Source organism: Lytechinus pictus, chromosome 1, assembly GCF_037042905.1.
Source record: "Lytechinus pictus isolate F3 Inbred chromosome 1, Lp3.0, whole genome shotgun sequence".
NCBI classification, from domain to species: Eukaryota; Metazoa; Echinodermata; class Echinoidea; order Temnopleuroida; family Toxopneustidae; genus Lytechinus; species Lytechinus pictus.
In genome coordinates, this window is record NC_087245.1 from 18,133,826 (window position 1) to 18,153,109 (window position 19,284).

General features: G+C 36.3%; 1 long non-coding RNA gene across 1 annotated transcript; it reads left to right on the forward strand.

The window, feature by feature from the left end:
• The first annotated feature begins 8,532 nt into the window (after positions 1-8,532).
• LOC129265790 (uncharacterized) lies at positions 8,533-16,219 on the forward strand. Its single transcript, XR_008584975.2, has 3 exons — positions 8,533-8,620; positions 8,750-8,810; positions 14,397-16,219. It is a non-coding gene; the product is annotated as an uncharacterized LOC129265790 (long non-coding RNA).
• The last annotated feature ends 3,065 nt before the right edge of the window (positions 16,220-19,284 follow it).

Genomic DNA, 19,284 nt, shown 5'->3' on the forward strand with positions numbered 1-19,284 from the left:
TTTAACAGAAATAGATGCATTAGAACTTTGAAATTTTATGGATCTAGTTCCTGAAACTTGGACAAAAGAGCAATCCCATATCCTTGAAAATCCTTAACAAGTTTTAGGTCACATGACCAAGGTCAAAGGTCATTTAGGGTTCACAAACTTAATGTTGGGGGTGCATGTATGTGTTAAATTACCATCATAAGTTTGTTGATCTAGTTCATAAAACTTGGACATAAGAGTAATCAAGTAAATTATAATCAAGTATCACTGAATATCCTTTGCAAGTTTTAGGTCACATGACCAAAGTCAACGGTCATTTAAGGTCAATGAACTTTGGCCAAGTTGGGGGTAATTGTTGAATTGGCATCTAGATCATGAAACATAGACGTAAGGGTAATCAAGTATGAATGGTTGTTTTGCACACGTCTTTAGGTCACATGATCATGGTCTAAGGCCATTTGGGGTCAATGAACATAGTACCGGTATTTTATTATCATATGAATATTTTCTTTTGTGAATAATTATTCAATAGCACTTTTCGAAGTCATCACTGCTGACGTATATTAAATCGCGTAATGCAGGCAAGACTGCCAGATGCGTTCCACTTGTTTCGTAGTTTGGCTTGATATGCAGAATTTTCAGCATATTTGTTTCAGTGGATATGATTTACATGAAGTTTAGCATTGCCAAGTTAGGAGAAAGATGGCCATAAACTTGATTTTTTGTAGGCTTTGGATGATTCACCAGTCCGTTGGGATGACAACTTTCTCTCCATTGGTTACTTAGCAGGCTTTGTGGTCCCACATATGGCTTTCCGTGTTGGAAGTGAACGTTGACCCCAAGGTGTTGACCTTCATCATTGATCTTGGCTAGGTGCAAGGCCATGTGTCAGAAATGTGGGCTTCAAGTTCAAGTCCTTGGGCTAACAGCAGGAATGAGTTCAATGTGGTGAATTTAAAGGCAGGTCTATATCAGATCAAGTTTGCAAATTACATGTATCCTGAGCACTCTTCCTGATATGGAAAATCCAGCTAACTTGCATGAGATGAGACAACAGCATACAAAAAAAAACTTATTTCCTTGATGTAGTTATTGCTTGCTCTTGACTTTCCTGAAGTACCGTAAGTAACGGTGTATTAACCGCACCCGTGTATTAACCGCACCCCCCATTTTCGGATGGAAAAAAAAAAAAAAAAAATCATTAAAAAAAAAAAAAAAAAAAAAATTAATCAAACTTACTTTCTATCTCTAATATGCGTATTTAAGAAAGAGTCAAGAACCAAAAAATATCGAAGAATTACTGGTAAAAAATGATGGGAAATCAGCGCTTCGTCACTTATCTGCAAGTTGCCGATATTATTGGCCACTTCCACACTCCGAGTCACCTCACACACACACATATGGTACCGGTGTTCATTGCAAGTACCGATACCAGCATCAACATGGGGGCTCACCCATACGAGAAGATCGTTCATATCATATTTCCTGCATCACAGCCCCACTTTTGCTTTCAGAATTCTGTCTAGCATTCAATGTCTTGACATGAATTTTAGACAAGTGAATACGGGAAGGTTCAAGATACGAGAAATTTGCGATTTTGTTCAGGTGTTTTTCTTGTCTGCTTTGAACCACTACCGGTAGTTCTCAGTACGTGTGTGGCGGTATCTTACAGACAGCAAAATAGGAAAAAAAAATGCTAGTACCGGTATACCGTATTTTCAATGGGAGCTCTGGGCGGGAATAAAGTGAATAATAATTAAAAATAAAAAGTCGGAAGGAGTGAAGATGGGGATTGAAGATTGATTTTGAGATGATGGATGATAGAGAGAAATGAAGGAAAGGCAAATAAAAGAAATTAATTGTCAAATATTACCAATAATTTGTCAAACAAAATAAATTCCACGGAAAGGTAAAGCGCCAGCTTACGTTGACGTTGCGATAAACATTACACATGCATGTCTTATTCGGCTAGCTGCACCGCGCTGTGCGATCGATTGGCGTCTGAACTTTGCCGCGATGACAAAAAAATGACAACAAAGACAGAGTCACACCATTAAAAAAAGTCAGTTTCATGAAGGTAGGTGCGTTTGTTACCGTGATATAACTTTGAGGGACATTTACGGCAGATACCGGTAGTCATAGTTGCTTCCCTTTTATACCCGCGGCTCATACCCCTCTAAACGGGATTGCCCCAAGCGGCTACGCTCGGCCACCCGACGCGAGTTGAAAACTGGTAGTGGTATCGGGCTGAGATTGGCTTGGCTCAGACCTGTCACCGTGTATAAACCGCACCCCCGACTTTTGATTCTGTCCCGCCGAGAAAAAGGTGCGGTTAATACACCGTTACTTACGGTAGTTGGTTTAGGAAATCATCTTTCAAATCCAAATTAGGTATATAGGGACAGTGATTTTCCGCGATCGCGGAAAACGGACGGAATTCACGGAAAGGGCCTTTTGAAACGGAAAATGGCATTTCAAACGGAAAATCACGGAAAACGTATTTTCCCTCAAAATACACAGAATAGCAACAGAAATTACTCCAAAATCACAACAAAATGAGAATATTAAATGGCCAAAAAAACCCAGAAAATACGATCTCACTTCGCTACTATCATGACAATTCACACATCGTGACTGCACTCGACATCAGCACACTCGATTGTACCCCGCACCGTACCCGTACCCAGCGCGGCCGGCCGGGTTGGGCTTCACATGCACACATGTATCGTTCAACTACATGTACACAGTTGTGTGTTGCTGCCCTCTACGTTTGAAGATGTAACAGCACGATATCGTGGTCTTAAAATCCAAGATGGCGGATTGGGAAAAGACGATGACTGATGATAACGATGTCCAAAAACCCCCAAAATTATCGATGAAATATCATTTCACCGTGAAATAATGCTAATAATATGAAAGGTGAGGATGTATGCATGCAAAATGGGTGTGTTAAAATATTTTATTCACCCGCATAGATCCGATTAGAACGGATTTTATTGTGTTGTTGGTACAGTAGCAGATACAAATTTTGACCAGTGCATGTAAATGTGTAAACGGAATTGTCACTTTTCCGTGTGTACAAAGTCTATGGGGAAACGGAATTTCCGTTTTCTGACATGCTGAAACGGAATTTGAGATTTTCTAAAACGGAAAAGGCAATTTTTTGAAACGGAAAATCACTGTCCCTACGTATACCCTATATTTACAGAAATTGCGACCAAACTTTTAAAAACTATTCCATGACTATTCCTGTAAATATATATATACATATATTTATATATCATTTTGAAACCCCCCCCCCTTTTTTTTTAGAGAAGTCCTTCTAAAATGGAATAAACTTAGCAATAGTTGCAAGCTTCATGGATGTGTGATTAATTAAAGCAGAAGTTGAGGTCTGTTGTACCCCTCTTCTGTGACAGGCTCTCAGGTCATTTACGTGTAAGTAGTTCCTGTGAAAAGTGACATTGACAGTGACCAGATTAGGTCAACTTCAAGTTGCTACTTGAACTCTAACTTTGTGATTTGAAGGGTAAGTCAACCACGATGTCAAGTTGGTTCCGATAAAGTAGAAATATGAGAGAAGCTTAGCGTGAAAGTTTGAAAAAAAAAGTTTTATTTTGTTTCAAGCATTATTTTTGTGATATTAAATTCATCAAACTTTCAATGAAATATTTCTTTCTTTTCTGATTTAAGTCTGTCTCTTGTCCTATTGAATAGCCAAGTTGAATTTATTCATCCCTCATTGCTAAAGAACTCTTTGAAGGTTATAATGTAAAGAATGTATTATACAAGATCTCAACATGCTTGTACTGCAAATTTCAAATGAATTTGCTTTCTGTTTCTAGTGAATCAAATGTTTGAATTTGCACTTATTCTTTCCTCCTGTAGTAACACAGGCTTTGAAGATGATTGTGCAAGGAAGAATGAGAAGTGAATTGCTTTAACATGGACATTACAGTACTTGATGTGCCCTGGATTAGTCCTGTTGATGGGAGGGGGAGCTGTTTATTTTATCCATGATCATTTTCAGCTTTCCACCATGAAATGCCCCAGGGGAGGGGGCAGTAAAATGTACATGTATTGCTGTACACATGCAGGACAAAATTATTTCCAAACACCCCCTAAACGAGTTTTTCTCTGTGTGCAAAATAACCCCCTAAACAACTTTTTCGCGGGCTTCATTTACACATTTTGGCCCCTAAACAAGCTGTTGTCAGAATATGACCCCTAAACCCCAAAAAGCTTGGAAAAAAATACACCCTAAACACATTTGGCTAGTCTTTAAGAAAAAAAGCTTTGGAAAAAAAATGCCCTAAATACGTTTGACCCCGCGATTGACCATTGACCAGTCTTTCAAAACCACTCTTTTTTGTGAAAATCAGTGTTTTTGACACCCTTAACAAGTGCACGCATAGCCCGCGTCCAAAACTGAAAACGTGTTTTTTTTTGTCACGCATGTGTACAGCAATATATTTGACCCCCCCCCCTCCCCCGTTGAAGTGCTTGATGGGTGTTATACATGTAGCTAGGGTGGTGATAGCTTTTATCTTTAGAATCACATGATCATTTGTAGCTCTCTGCCATTAGCAATAGCAGATAAAGATCAGAGTGTCACTCATAGCTCTATTCACAGATGGGTCGCGTGAGTAGGTACTAATTCTGGATACTTGTGGCTGATCAATCATGTGATCAGAACTCTACTGGAGATGTGTGTCCATGTTCATGAAAACACTTCCACTGTATTAAAGTAGTGTACTTCAGTTTAATGAATCCCCAATATTAAACATTGAGTCTACCCTCATGGCATGGTCAAGTTGGTTAAACAAAAACACACAGAAAGATTATATAAACGTACAGTATGAACATGAAGCTATTTGTTAATAGCTCTATGGTATGAATAAAGGTTTGAGAAAAGTAAAAGGATTTAGAAAAACAGAGATATGACTCTTGAAGTTTTCGTTTTGTGGTGTCACGTGTGTGCTTCTGCAACCTTATTTTTGTCTCGCCTGCATAGCAGAGCGAGACTATAGGCGCCGCTTTTCCGACGGCGGCGGCGGCGTCAACATCAAATCTTAACCTAAGGTTAAGTTTTTGAAATGACATCATAACTTAGAAAGTATATGGACCTAGTTCATGAAACTTTGACATAAGGTTAATCAAGTATTACTGAACATCCTGCCTGAGTTTCAGGTCTCATGACCAAGGTCAAAGGTCATTTAGGGTCAATGAACTTAGACCATGTTGGGAAAATTATTTTCAAAATCTTAACCGAAGGTTAAGTTTTTGAAATGACATCATAACTTAGAAAGTATATGGACCTAGTTCATGAAACTTTGAGATAAGGTTAATCAAGTATTACTGAACATCCTGCCTGAGTTTCAGGTCACATGACCAAGGTCAAAGGTCATTTAGGGTCAATGAACTTTGGCCAAGTTGGGGGTATTTGTTGAATTACCATCATAACTTTGAAAATTTATGGATTTAGTTCATGAAACTTGGACATAAGGTTAATCAAGTACCACTGAATATCCTGTGCGTGTTTCAGGTCACATGACCATGGTCAATGGTCATTTAAGGTCAATGAACTTTGGCCGTGTTGGGGGTATTTGTTGAATTACCATCCTAACTCTGAAGTTTATGGATCTAGTTCATAAAACTTTGGATATAAGAGTAATCAAGCATCACTGAACATCCCCTGTGAGTTTCAGGTCACAAAACCAAGTCAAATGTCAGTTAAGATCAATAAACTTAGGCCATGTTGGGGTAATTGTTGAAGTGCCATCATAACTTTGAAAGTTTATGGATAGAGTGAATGAAATGTGGACATGGGTGTAGTTGACAGTCTTAAGTCTCCGTTCAAATGTCATTTATGGTCAATGAACGTGGTATTATGTCATTATATGAATGATTATTTTATAGTAGTTTTCAAAGTTAGCACTGCTGCTATATTAAGTTGCGTAATGCAGGCGAGACTGCCAGAGGCGTTCCACTTGTTCATATTATGAATTCCATAGATTGTCATTTATTTGTAGCTCACAGTTGATATTAAAATCATATAGGTCCTGCCTTACTCTCATGTAGTCACATTGCAACTTTTATTTCTTCATTTTGTAGCTTGATTTCAAGATGCACTTTATTAAGAAAAGGCTATGCCAAGTTCCAAATCGAATGATCCCTGGCTACTTGTTGCTGACTTGAAAGTGAAATGAGTTTTTGAATTCTGTTTATTATAATGTTCTGTTACTTTGAAATTTCCAATAATTAGGTATTTGATTCAGAGGGTAAAATGGTTCTTCATGAAAATTTAACCAGAAAGGAGTGTAAACATGCATCATCTATAAAATGTGGTTTTGTTATGGAAAAAAAATCAAGCACTATGAATTAACTGAATGAATTGATAAAACAATTGTTTGTTTTGCTTGCCTGAAGAAATTGAAATATATTAATCAGACTGTGAGGAATGATGACAAATCCTTGGCTGACACTCTAGTAGAAATTGAAAAGGGACCCCTTTGTGCCTCAGTCAGGGCCCAGTAGTTTGTGTATGAGAAGCGACAGATTCATTTTTATTTCTAAATTGCCTGGAGGACTGTTCTCATTTTAAAAGTAAAGTACTTTATCTTTTATCATCTCGTCTTTCATATTCTTCCCCCTTTTCCGGTTCTTAGTAATGAGTATTTCCAGAGACATTGTATTGTGAGAGAAAATGTCTGGAAGCTAGATTGAATTGACGATCAAATAGATGGAAACAGTGTATTTGGAACTACATGTACGGGGAGTAATAGAATAACGGTTTTCTAAATGCATATAGCGGGAAACTCAAACACTATTCATTATGTGTGGGACCAAAGATAACACCTTGCAGCCGGGATGTATATTTTGATAGTTATCACTTTGGAAATGTACTCCTCCATGTAATGATATTTTTTTAATGTTCCTTTTGATTTTTTAAAGGTAGAAACCACCCCTACAGACATTTTTATATATAAAACGGGAAAAACAAGCATAATTCTGTAATAAAATTTATCAAAATACATATTCTTGGTAATAAGGAAGTTTATTATGAAATATTTAGAATTTTATGGGACTTCACAAAACAGTAGGTATTTATCGCAGGTTATATGTTATGATTGAACCGATGATATCACAAACTCGATATTTAAATTTTGTAAACTTGTATCGCAGGTTATATATTATGATTGAACCGATGATATCACAAACTCGATATTTAAATTTTGTAAACTTGTAGCTATATAAAATTTGAATTACATACAGGATTCAATTTGTATAGATTGGTGATGAAGAAGCTCCTTGATAATTATTCTTGCTGAAAAAAAAGAAGCACTGATTTTATTTATTTGACTGTTCCTAAAACGGATTAAGATACAGTCTTCAAACTTAATTTTCTATACACCTGTAATTTCTGAAGATGAAGAAATTTCTTATTAAATTCTGTAAAAAGAAAAAGAAAAATTCTCATTTTTGAGAAGTACAATATAGAAAGATAAGAATCACATTTCTTTCTCCTATTTGTTGTGTTGTTAAAAATGCGTGTACATGTAACTGAACATGTCTCTATCAGTATTTTCCTTCATCCATAGCCTATTTTAATGGAGTCATTGACAGAGATGATTGCAACCAGCCGAAATTAGCTCAAGACAGACATTGACAAACGTCATAGTGGTCTGATAGACAGGATTGTTTGAACTGCAGAGTACTTGCATCTCAATTTACATGTGGGACTACATCAAAACAAATAGGCATGTGGATTGATCCGCTTCAGGGGTTGCCATTCATTTCCTATTGCAATATGTGGTTAATCCAAATACATGGTTCTGCCGCTGGTGAAAATGAAGAGCTTTTAAGTCGATGACTAACAACATTGGATGAAATAGCATGAAGTTGGAAGGAGAGTCTCAGTCTTGAAAGTTTGTCCATTTCAGATGAGGAGAAATTTTGCAAAACACATTGTATGTGTTTGATGCAGATCGTTTATCTTTATCACACTTGGAGAAGACTGAGAAATGTTGTCTACACAGTAGGCCTTTTCATTTTATTATGCTCTTTAATAATTTATCATGATTGTTAAATTGTTATCCATTTTTTGTATTGGAAAAATATAAAGTTCATTTTCATTAAGCAGAATGACTACCCATTTACCACCCACTAAATTACATGAAATAATTCACCAATCCTTGACTTTGTAAACTACATGTACGTAAGTTTAGTGTAATGCTGTAACCATTAATTACCTACATGTAGATATGTAACTCCGGCAAGTTCACTGGACAAACCCATTCCCAGTACCTGCAATATCATTGCTATGGAAAGAAGGGGGAGGGGCTTATTTCTATTCTATATAATCACACTGGTTAGTTCAATAGCCTACATGCACTGTACATGCTCAAGAGAGAACATGTAGGCCTCCGATTTAATCATTTTGGACCTTTTCATTCTGTTCAGTTTGGTCTATTAGATTCTCTGCTGGCCTTGTCAGTCGTTGAATGACTCTGTTGATCGCTTTAGAAAGACTGTGTGAAATTTGCGGGGGCCAGCCATTGTAATACCTTTCTCAATAGAAGGATTGAACACAAACCTATCCCATCAGTGTTTTTTTAAGCTATAGAAATGCGTAAGCCTTTACACTCATATCTGGTATATCGTAAAATCATAGAAAATTTTATGAAACTATTGTTTTCTTTGGATTTACATGTATTTTCATTGGTATGACTGACTGATATCTTCTTGATTCTAATTTCAGGAAAACAAGCCAGCCTTCTTTGTTCATGCATTTATTCCTATGCTGATAGATAAATTGAATGGTAAGTTTGATATTTTTACTCTTTTTTTTTTGTTTCCCACCATTTTCCTTGCTTTGTTTTTTGTATCAGTTTATGTTTTATTGATTGCTCATTCTTGATTTGCTACAGAATAACATTTTTATCTCTCTCTGAGATTTTATCATACAGGATATATGTTTTCTATGATTTGTAAATTAGAATGTGTATGGTTCTGTGATTTTTATTTAAGTGAAAAAAATCTGTAGTTTTCTGAAAGAAACAAGAAAAAAAATATGTGGAAATCTTTCCAAGAAGCCCTTATTTCAATTCATTCTTTTTTGATATATTTTTTTTTACACAGTTTTGCTTTTTGATTGGAATCGTCGGTATACAGAAAGTTTGTGATTTGAACAGGATATTTCTTGCTTATTTTTCTTTATATTTTGAAAACTTGATTTCTCCACAATGTATCAATTTGTTATCTCTGTTAACAACAAATAAATTTGTATGTCAGCACTTAGCAGAAATGTTAAAGCTCTCACAAGTTAACCATTTTGCCTCTGAAATTTTGGGAATAATCCTTGTGATTCCTTAGGACTGTACTATGGTCATTTTTTTCACTCTGATATTTTTACCAATATATTAATTGATTTCCCTTTCAACATTAGTGCTCAAGGTTGAATAAAACTTGATTATAACATTAGAAACCATTTTGAATTTGATTATGAGAGTTGGTTAGGTTTAGTTAGAGTTGAATGATTTAATATACACTTTACATGTCTGCAGATGGGCTACATCAAGACTTGAAATAATGAATTAAATGTCTACCAGCTGCAGAATTAATGTTTGCATCGGTAAAAATGTGTCTTTCTCTGTGTAACAGGCTAAACATGAGTGTACTGTACTCTCTGTACATGTGTAGCTGTTAGTTGCTATTGTAAGCTATATATTATCTCAGCAAAAACAGAAGTTTGAATGATAACATGTATTGTTTTAGGACTGCAAGAGAAGATAGGCTTGAGAGGGGCCTATCCAAAATAAAAACTAGGGCTATATGTCGCCCCCCCGGGATACATTGACTGAGAGCGTCCGTTAGCATGTCTAAATTATATGAAAGGCACGCACTTAAAAAATTCCTTCATTAGCCAATGAAAAATAGAGATAATTTTCCTGCTCTTTCTAAAAACTAAATTATAAAAGGATGTTCTTCAGACATTCATTTGATGGGACATTGAATTGTGTTATAAAATAAAGGATTCTTTCTTGATTTGTCTGTCTGTAGATGCCTACTATCAAATAATTGATTATTACAATAATACTTCATAATATTAATGATACATGATTCTAGTGCTGATGTTCAATCTGTAAAACAAGAGCCCACCAATGGATGCTGGATGCTTTGGTTAATATTTGCCGATGGGGCCATTCAATTTTTGCTACACACGTTGGCCAACATGTGAAATGGGGCAGTTTTCCTGGTGAAGACATTATACACCCTTGGTGTTATGCATGCTTGGTGTTGAAATTGTGTCGAACAACAAAAAAAAATAGAAGAAAGTGGTGCATGGGATTTTTTTAGAAAAGGGGAAAAATAGGAGAAAGGGTATGTACATGTATATTCATTTCAGTTTATTCTTAGGGCTACACTCTACACACTGGCGTACCTAGGATTTTCCAGGATTTTTGTCAGGGGGGGGCAAAAAGGTCTGTCAAGCTCGTCAGGGGGGCAGACTGCCCCTCTGCCCCTCTGCCCCCCCCCCCCCCCCCCCCCGTAGGTACGCTAGTGACTCTACAGGATATCTTTCCCTACATTGGTCTGGATTTTTGTGCAATCTAAAATGTACATGTATGGTTCACACTTCTTTGGGCGATTTCTTGACAGGTACATAAAAATGTACTTGTACAGAGAGCACTTGAATTTGGTTTTATTTTGGCAAATTAAAAAAAAGCATTTATTTTTTAGGGGTGCTTTTGACTTTCAAAAGTATTTGTGCTGCAATGAAGTTGAGTGACCAATCAGGCCAAATTAAATTGTGTACTGTGTTTGTACTTGATTTTCATGTAGCCCCATTACATATTATGTATGCTTGCTTTTTGGAGACTGCTGTCTGTAGCTGGTAATCTAGAGGATATCCCGTCTGATTGAATGAATATGAACTTAACATTCAAATGTTTACGACCTGTGACATCCAGATGTAAACAGATTGCTTCATATGTCAGGAATGTCCTCTGCTTTTCATCTTGATATGTTTTGTAGTATATCTATAAGGGAGGAAGGGGAGGGAATGAAGAAGGAATTGGATGTGGGAGGGAGGGGTTGGAAAGGAGAGGATGGAGGGGTAAGGAGGAGGAAGGGGATAGGAAAAAGGGAAAGGATGGGGAGTGGAGAGGATGATACAGGGAGGGAAGGAATGCTAGGAGGAGGAGACTGAAGGAAATTGATTTTATTTCTGGGGTGCATATGTCATCAGACAAATCATTTCATACCCCTTTATATTTATAAGAAAAATATTTATATTCATCACATTCCATTAAAAAAGTGGAATATTAGAGGAATTCATTATGTACATACGGGTGAGCTGCTCTTATGTGACATCACAAATGAAAAATTCTTAAATTTCATAACTCTCTTTATGGATTTTCATCAAACCTTCAATTCTTGGAACCTAGCCTCCGAGTCTGGCCATCTAGAAGTGATTACCCACCTCCCCCATATAGAAATTGAATCATTGACTGTAAATTAATTACTTTGTGTACTCAAGCATTATAATTGGTTTATTGACCATTGGGAAATTACATTGAATGTGATAGGGTTGAATTAACATAGATCACATTTCCATGGCATTGATGCTTTTTAGGATCTTGAAGAATACACTTTGCAGATATTAAGAATATTTGTAGGCCTACTGTACATGCTTTAGTCTGCATCAATGTTGCAGGTAGCAAAATGGATTTATATGTACACAAAAGAGAAGGTAAAGATAAGAAAAACAGGCACAATAAAGCGGAATGATTAATTTGAAAGCTCAATCGTTTTCTATATTTTGTCAGCTGTTTTTAATCCCACCGATAGACCAGAGTGAAGGCCCTTCTTTCCAGTCCACAGACAAATCAATAGTATGGCAATGTTGAATGGTCATAGCAGGTTTAAATTAACCCAATGACTACTGGATTCTGAGATTTCCATCGTAAGTTTATGCATTGATTATGCAGGGATGACACATTTCCAGTAGGAGGGTGGTGGAATGGATTTGGACGTCACTAGGTGGTTTCAAACCGCCTCGATCACAAGAATCCCCGTTAAATTACGAGAACATTTTTAGGCTAAAAAATACCCATTAATTATTCCTGCATTCACACCGCCCCGAAACATACCCTTCGGGGTAAATTCCTGAAGTTAGGAGCATGCGCAGTATGGTCTAATAAGCAGGCAAGGCGCGAGATTCAAAACCACTAGCCAAGCAGCCACCCACCGCCCCCGCGCCCAACGACACGCTGGGCTAAAAGTTCCCGTAAATTGCTTTCACATTGCCAAAATACCCGCGACCTTGGAAAAATCCCCGCGAAAGTTCTCGTAATTTTGCCAAGTACCTACTATTTAGCAGGTATTTTCTTTCGGGGAAATTACGCGTAGTTTGCTTTCACATTACCAAAATACCTGGTATTTTCTGATCGGGGTAAATTTCCCGATCAGAGAATACCTGGAACTGACGGACTTCAAGGCGGTCTGAAACCAGCTATTATGATATTACCACCCACAAATTGGTGGTGGTATCATCACCAGAGTTTAGAGTACTACATGTTATCTACGGATCGTATTCATGTGTAATCTATCAGAATTTCATCTTATTTTAATTTTCAGATAGAGCTGAATATACATTTACAGAAGATTAAATCATTTGTTGTATAAACAATATCTTGGTCTTTCACTTTTTAATGCCAACTATGCAAATCAACTGTGTGGTGGATTTTTATTTTAAAACCTCCATTTGTCTGTAAACATACAATGTACATCAAATATGCAGCTATTTTTAGTCATTAACTTTTGGAACATTGTAATTTACGTCAGCTTTTCCTGGTGCTTCATAGAGAAAATGCAACCCCTGGGATTTTTGCAACAATGCAGGTGCATTTCGTTTTTAGAAAAACACTTAAAAATTGCCTTCAAACGCAATAGGGCCAATAGTTTAATCATCTTCCCGGATTAATCTCTGGAGGTATTAATAAGCAACCATCAGTTAAGTTCCCAGCGTATGGTTCTAGCTTGTATCATGATATTATCCAAGTGTATCTGAAACGTGAACCAGATCAATAACGACCGACGGCTGTCTACCCCCCTTTCCCCCTTAAGTCATCACATGCAAGATAGTGTAATCTGATACATAATTTGCATACTGGGTGCTGGTACTCTTATACCATGGAATGAAAATAAAGCTTTCATCTTTTCAGTTTTACATGCTGGCGCACCAATCGAAAATAGGCCTGTATATTTCTCTTGGTAGTGCTCATTGCATGTAAATATTGGAGTACAAATTTCCTCTAAAAAGGACTTGCAAGATCCTTGCTTATTTTGTTCATTCCTTTGAAGGCCAATACCTGTAAAGGTAAGGAATACTCTCGTATGAAATGGGGTTTCTGATTAATTGTCGGTGTGCACTGTGCAATATTATGGTGTTTTTTTTTTTTGATTGTTTTTTTTTTTGGGGGGGCTAATTAAATGTTCGGAAAGGGAGGGGATACATGAATTTGCAAGTACTGAAAGAAACAAGCCTCGTAAAATTATTTGAGCATTGACACGTAGACCTGTTTGATTTTTATTTAAAGAGTTCAATGCCAGAGGATTCTATGAAAAACAGGGAATGTATGCCTCCATGCTTTCCTGATATTTCCCAGTCTGGTTAATTTATCACATGGACCTGCTTCCAAGATCATTATCAAGAATGATGATTAATGCAACTATTTTCATTCAATATTCTAGAAATAAATCAATCAAAAGATTAGGAACTCAACTAAAATATACATGTCTAAAGGGGAAATTTCTAGTTTGAAATGAGATTCTTAAATCACTCTGATACATTTCATTCAATAGTTAGCAGAAATTAAATAAAGTGAACATTATCTTTAACAAGTTTGAATAGAACTCTTATTATTTTCTTGATTGATTTAGATCAATTCTATTCCACTGTTGATCAGAGTGTAAGTTACAGACAGAAAGAGTGAGGTTTAAAGTAAAGCATTCAATACGTGTGAGTCTTGCATGTGACGAACTGCTAATTTCATGGTAATCATTCATAAACATTGGAATTGGGTTTAATGATCTCAAACAAAAAAAGTAACTCTGCTGAAGGTCGCCATCCTACCAAAGTCATTCAGCAGCCTATCATCTTTTTGTCCTTTCTTTCTCTCATTTTCTCTGCCGGCTGTTTGCTAATCAGAAAATCGTTGAGCCTCTCTTCACTTTTCACACCAGCCCGACACCTTGGAGGCGGAAGCAGGATTGACGATATCCCGATGGCGTAACGTTGGCGTGAAAGTACAAAGACATGCCTGGGGACTCGTTAGGTTTTGTCAGAGAGGCTCGCCCGAGAGACCTGTTTGTCCGCACTTAATTTGTCTTTTTTTTTACAGACTGCAAGGCTTGATTACACAGCCGCGGTGAGGGCGATTTGATGCGTAGAATCGGTGTGTGCGGCGGCTGTCTCATTTCTTGTAGCTAGATTGCCTAATGGGAGAAGCAGAGCACTTGAGAATGAGGCTGACGATGTGACGGATGAGAGAAGGAAGAGTCTTGCCGAGTGTTGCTGAGGGAATCATACAGAGCAATTTAACTTTGTGTTTGTCACTGCCAATACTTCTTGCTGCATAACATTTAAAAAGCCTTTTAACTCCTTTGAGGACTTGTTTGAAGAAACAACAAGAAACCTTGCATTGAGTTTGAGTCCAGCCTGGGAATCGCAGTGGTGTAAGTTCAAGAACTTCCCTGTTTGATTTATTCTCCTAGTCTCTCGGATTGATGGAAACCGGTGTCTATTGAATCCTATATCAAGACACATGGAATGTTCTTGTCTATTGTTGATCTATTGTTTCATATGTGATCATCATACATATTTTTGTATACATTTGAAATTTGCTATCTGGTTATGTACATCCATGCATCTTATGATGTTCAATAGGCATATTTTCTCTTTTAATGTTTCTTTATTTCTTAAGATTTTTAAACGTTTTTTTATTATTTCTAGTACACTACAATTTATGCAAATATAAATCATTAAACTATTAAAGCTAAGTCAAAAGCTATAAAACACAAAGATAAAGTGAAAATGAATTGAAAATCTTCTATGACAATATTAGGGTCTTTGGTAAACACACCTAAAAGCATGCTTGTCTGATGACAATAAAATGTACATGTATACAAAATGTACAGATTGAATAATTATTACCTTTGTTGGAAATGAAGTATTGCATGATTCACCATGCCATAGATTACATTCTAGATGCAACATTGGAAGGTATTACAGATTACAGCTTGAAAAAAAAGGTGCAAGTTTTTGTTGACCTACATTCACCCCCATCCCTTCTCTGTGTATCTTGTTTACCATTGCTGTGTTGGAAATCTGAAAGTATAAATTCATTTTTGGTTCACATCCAAGCAATATGAGCTTGACATACTAAAAGCTTTCCATTCAGGGCCGGAAATGAGAATCCAGAATGGTCGGGATCAAATATTATTTTATTGAAATATAAGTCCTGCATGATGAATGAGAATCTCATATGGTAAAATTGGGGGGCAATTGGTCATTTGATGAATAGTTCAAAATTGATTTCAGGGCTTCTTCCCAGTTACAACAGTCAGATGAATTCTAGATCTTGTCCAGTGAAACAATATTTTACACATTGACTACAAGTACATGTATGCAAAGTGGAGTTTTTTTTATTTTAAAAAGATCTTAAAACCCTTTTGTGAAATTACCAAAGTTGGGAAGAATTTAAGAAATAATGTAGGTCTAAATGTATATTTCATATTCATGATGAGACTTTGAAAGAGGCATATAATGTAGGCTATTATATGTGTCACAAAAATAAGTGAGTATATACATTGTACTGTAGGTACAGTGATTTTGCATTTTAATTTTTATTGAAAATATGTTTTGGTTCTTTACTTTTCATGTGAAAATTAATTGAATTTACCTTTGCAAAAATGGAATTCATGTTCTTGCTGTGTTCATGTACATTTTCTATGATAAAATGAAATTTCCATTTGGATCAAGTTTGAAATTACAGGTTTTCAGAAATGGAAATGACAATTTTGTGAAACATAAAAATTCAGTGTTCTTGTGAGTACATGTAGCAGTCCGAGACAGATTTTTCCTTTGATTCAGTTTTTTTTTTTGGGGGGGGTTAAGTTATTAAAATGCCTGAACATGTACAATGTATACAGTCTGATCAGAATAGGGGAGACCGGGGTTAGTTGGAACATGGGGTAAGTTGAAACATTGTAATTTTCTTTAACGTCTTTAAATAAATTTCTGCAATACTGCCCTCAAGTTATTGTCATTATCAAGAGTCATCCACCATATTACAGACAACACATGTGCAACAAGCCTGGTGAAGTTAGAAACAAATTTTTGTTTTTTGACCTTCTGAGTAATTTTTTTCTCGTTCAGAAATGTTTGATTATCTCAGAGAAGTTTATAGATCAAGTTGGCCAGTTTGGGGGTATAATAGACACTTATACCAAGCTACAAAATGAGGTTATTAATATGCCATGGTGAAGTCCCTTTTTTGTGCTGTAAGCTTATAAATGTCAAATGGGCCTCCGGGGTTAGTTGGAACAAAGTTGAAGGGGCTAGTTGGAACATGTTCCAACTTACCCTAAACATCATAATCAAACATCATAATTTTTCAACCAAAAGTCTTAAATGTATGATTTACTTTTGCTGGTTCAAATAGATTCATTTTATACTATTTATGATCGCAAAAGACTCCTGACAAAGTCCATCGGAAAAAAACAAAGTTCGGAAAACAAAAATACAAATGTAAAAAAAAAAAAAAAAAATACATAATAAATTACATTTTTTGAATTTTTGGTGGATATTTGTTATAAATGTGAAAATTGAAACTCTCACCAAAAATTAGCATTCTACTAGCTTAATAAATAGAGTTAAAGGCAAAAACATACCAAAAAAAGCAAATTTCAGGAAAATTTTATATGCTTATTTGCATAATTAATTATGAAAAAAATATAAACAATTAATTTTTGTCTTATAAATTTGATGCAGAAGTACATGAAATTGCTGAGAGTACACCTAATTGCATGTAAACTCAAATGCACCCAAATATGCGGAATTCTACTACACAGTCTGCTTGTGTGAGTGGCTGTATAATAGAAAGCCTAAATTTCAATGAATCCACACTTTAATATTTTGAACTTGAATAAGATAAAGCAAATAGGCTAAAACCATGTGATATTACAGTTTCAAGTAGTTTAAGTATAATTCTTAATTGACCATGCAGTGTTCCAACTTACCCCATACCATGTTCCAACTTACCCCGATATGGGGGTAAGTTGGAACGTTTGCGATGGTCTTGTTTAAGTTGGATTTTTTCAGTAACCATAATGGAGTTAAAAATTTTATGGGGTACATTTGAAGCCCTGAGATATATGCTTCAAGCTGATATATCGATTGTTTCTCGAATAAAATCTATTTGGATTTTACAGCCATTTCTGTCAAAAATGTTCCAACTAACCCCGGTCTCCCCTATATTCTAGAGCTCTAGCTCATGAGTTCTGTCGCTACTGTTTTCTTCAGATACATAGCTCTCATTGACCTTCTTAACAGAAGATGGCTGCATGTGCAATAAAGGATCAGTTCTCTGGCAATTGTCAGCACGAAACTGACATTTGCTCCAGAGTTGAACTTGACTGACAGAATGGCTTAGAGAATGATAGAGAAAAGGGTGAGAGAGAGAGGAAGTATGGGAAGGGAGGGAGAATCAGAGAGACAAAAAGAGAAGAAAGAATGGAATTGTATTTTGATTTGTGAGAGTACTGAGATCAAAAGAACTTGTTACAGTGTAAATAGAGGAAAGAGGGGGGGGGGGGGGGTGGAGCGATGGAGAAAAGAGGAAAGAGAGACAAATAGGGAGGAAGAGAAAGGGGGAGGAGATGGTACTAAAGTAGAGGGGGAAAGAGAAATAGAGGGGAGAGGATGAAAGAAATAGAGAGATTGAGATATACATGTGCATGGAGGTAACAAAAAAAAGGAAAAAAGACTAAACAGGGAAAATGCTGTTAAAAGGTAGAGAGTGGAGCCACATTCAGTTGAAAGAAGAGAGGCGAAAATGGGAGTGAGAAAGAGTGACAAGGGGACAGGGGGAGGGTGCAGATAATGGGAAAAAAGGGAATTTATTGTGGAAGCATTATGTGGCAGGTATTGAAAGGAAATGTTCAGAGGATATATATTTTCATATTTCCGCAGGGGTTGAATAACAGCAAACGGATAAACTCGGCATTAGACGGAGAAATAATGATGAGTGTGAAGTGGAGTGGAGAAGATGGAGACAAACATGTCTTGCCAAATTTCTTGACTTAAAGTTTTTCATGTAGACATCCAGTAGAATTATAATTCATGCACCTTATATCCATGATGAATTTCAAGGGGGAAAAAGGTAGGCCCTACCCTTGGTTTTCCTGTCCGCAATGTAAAGTCCATTGATCATCATCTTGTTCGATCAAATCTACAATGGGTGTATAAATATTGGCTTCAGACATCCTGCCTGTATTTTGCTTCTTTCCTGAATACCACAAAATGCTGTGGTGACCAAACTTTTAGTTTTTAAGGTAAGCCAGCTCTCAAATGTTTTGGATGAACTCCAACTCATGTAGGTGTGGTACTCTATTCTCCAAGTTCACTCCCAGCTGTATTCTGATATCACTATCTTACTTCCAAGTGCAGCTTTGAATGTCACTTCTAATTACTCAAAGGTAGTCTTGAGGTTTCATAACCAATCAAATTTTCCCAAATAGTGGGGAAAATATATTTATTTGATTTTAAATGTAATCGATTCTATTCAAGACCACAATTAGATCTTGTATTGATCTCATTTGGCTATGTACATGTACAATTTGAATTATTCTTTCACACTACAAAGATTATTGACTTATTGTCTTCCTGATCCATTTGCTTGAACTGGTTTCTATCTATAACTATCAGAATAGCCACACACTTTTTCTTTGATTTATTAGCCGTCAGCCCGTCACTACTCTCTGCATACAGTGATACGAATATGACCTGTGATATTTAGTTTGAAATGAAAGCTCAAGTCAAGTATTCCTACAATCTCCCTTTCAGTCTTTACATTTCAATGTATTCCAAATAAAAGTATTATAGATTGGTAATATTTTTTTAGAGAACATAGCTTGCAATGCTGGATGGGCGTACCTGTACTATTCGGAAGATTGTGCGTGTTTGTCAATTGATAAACCACCCAAATGGAAATGGAATATGTATGTTTC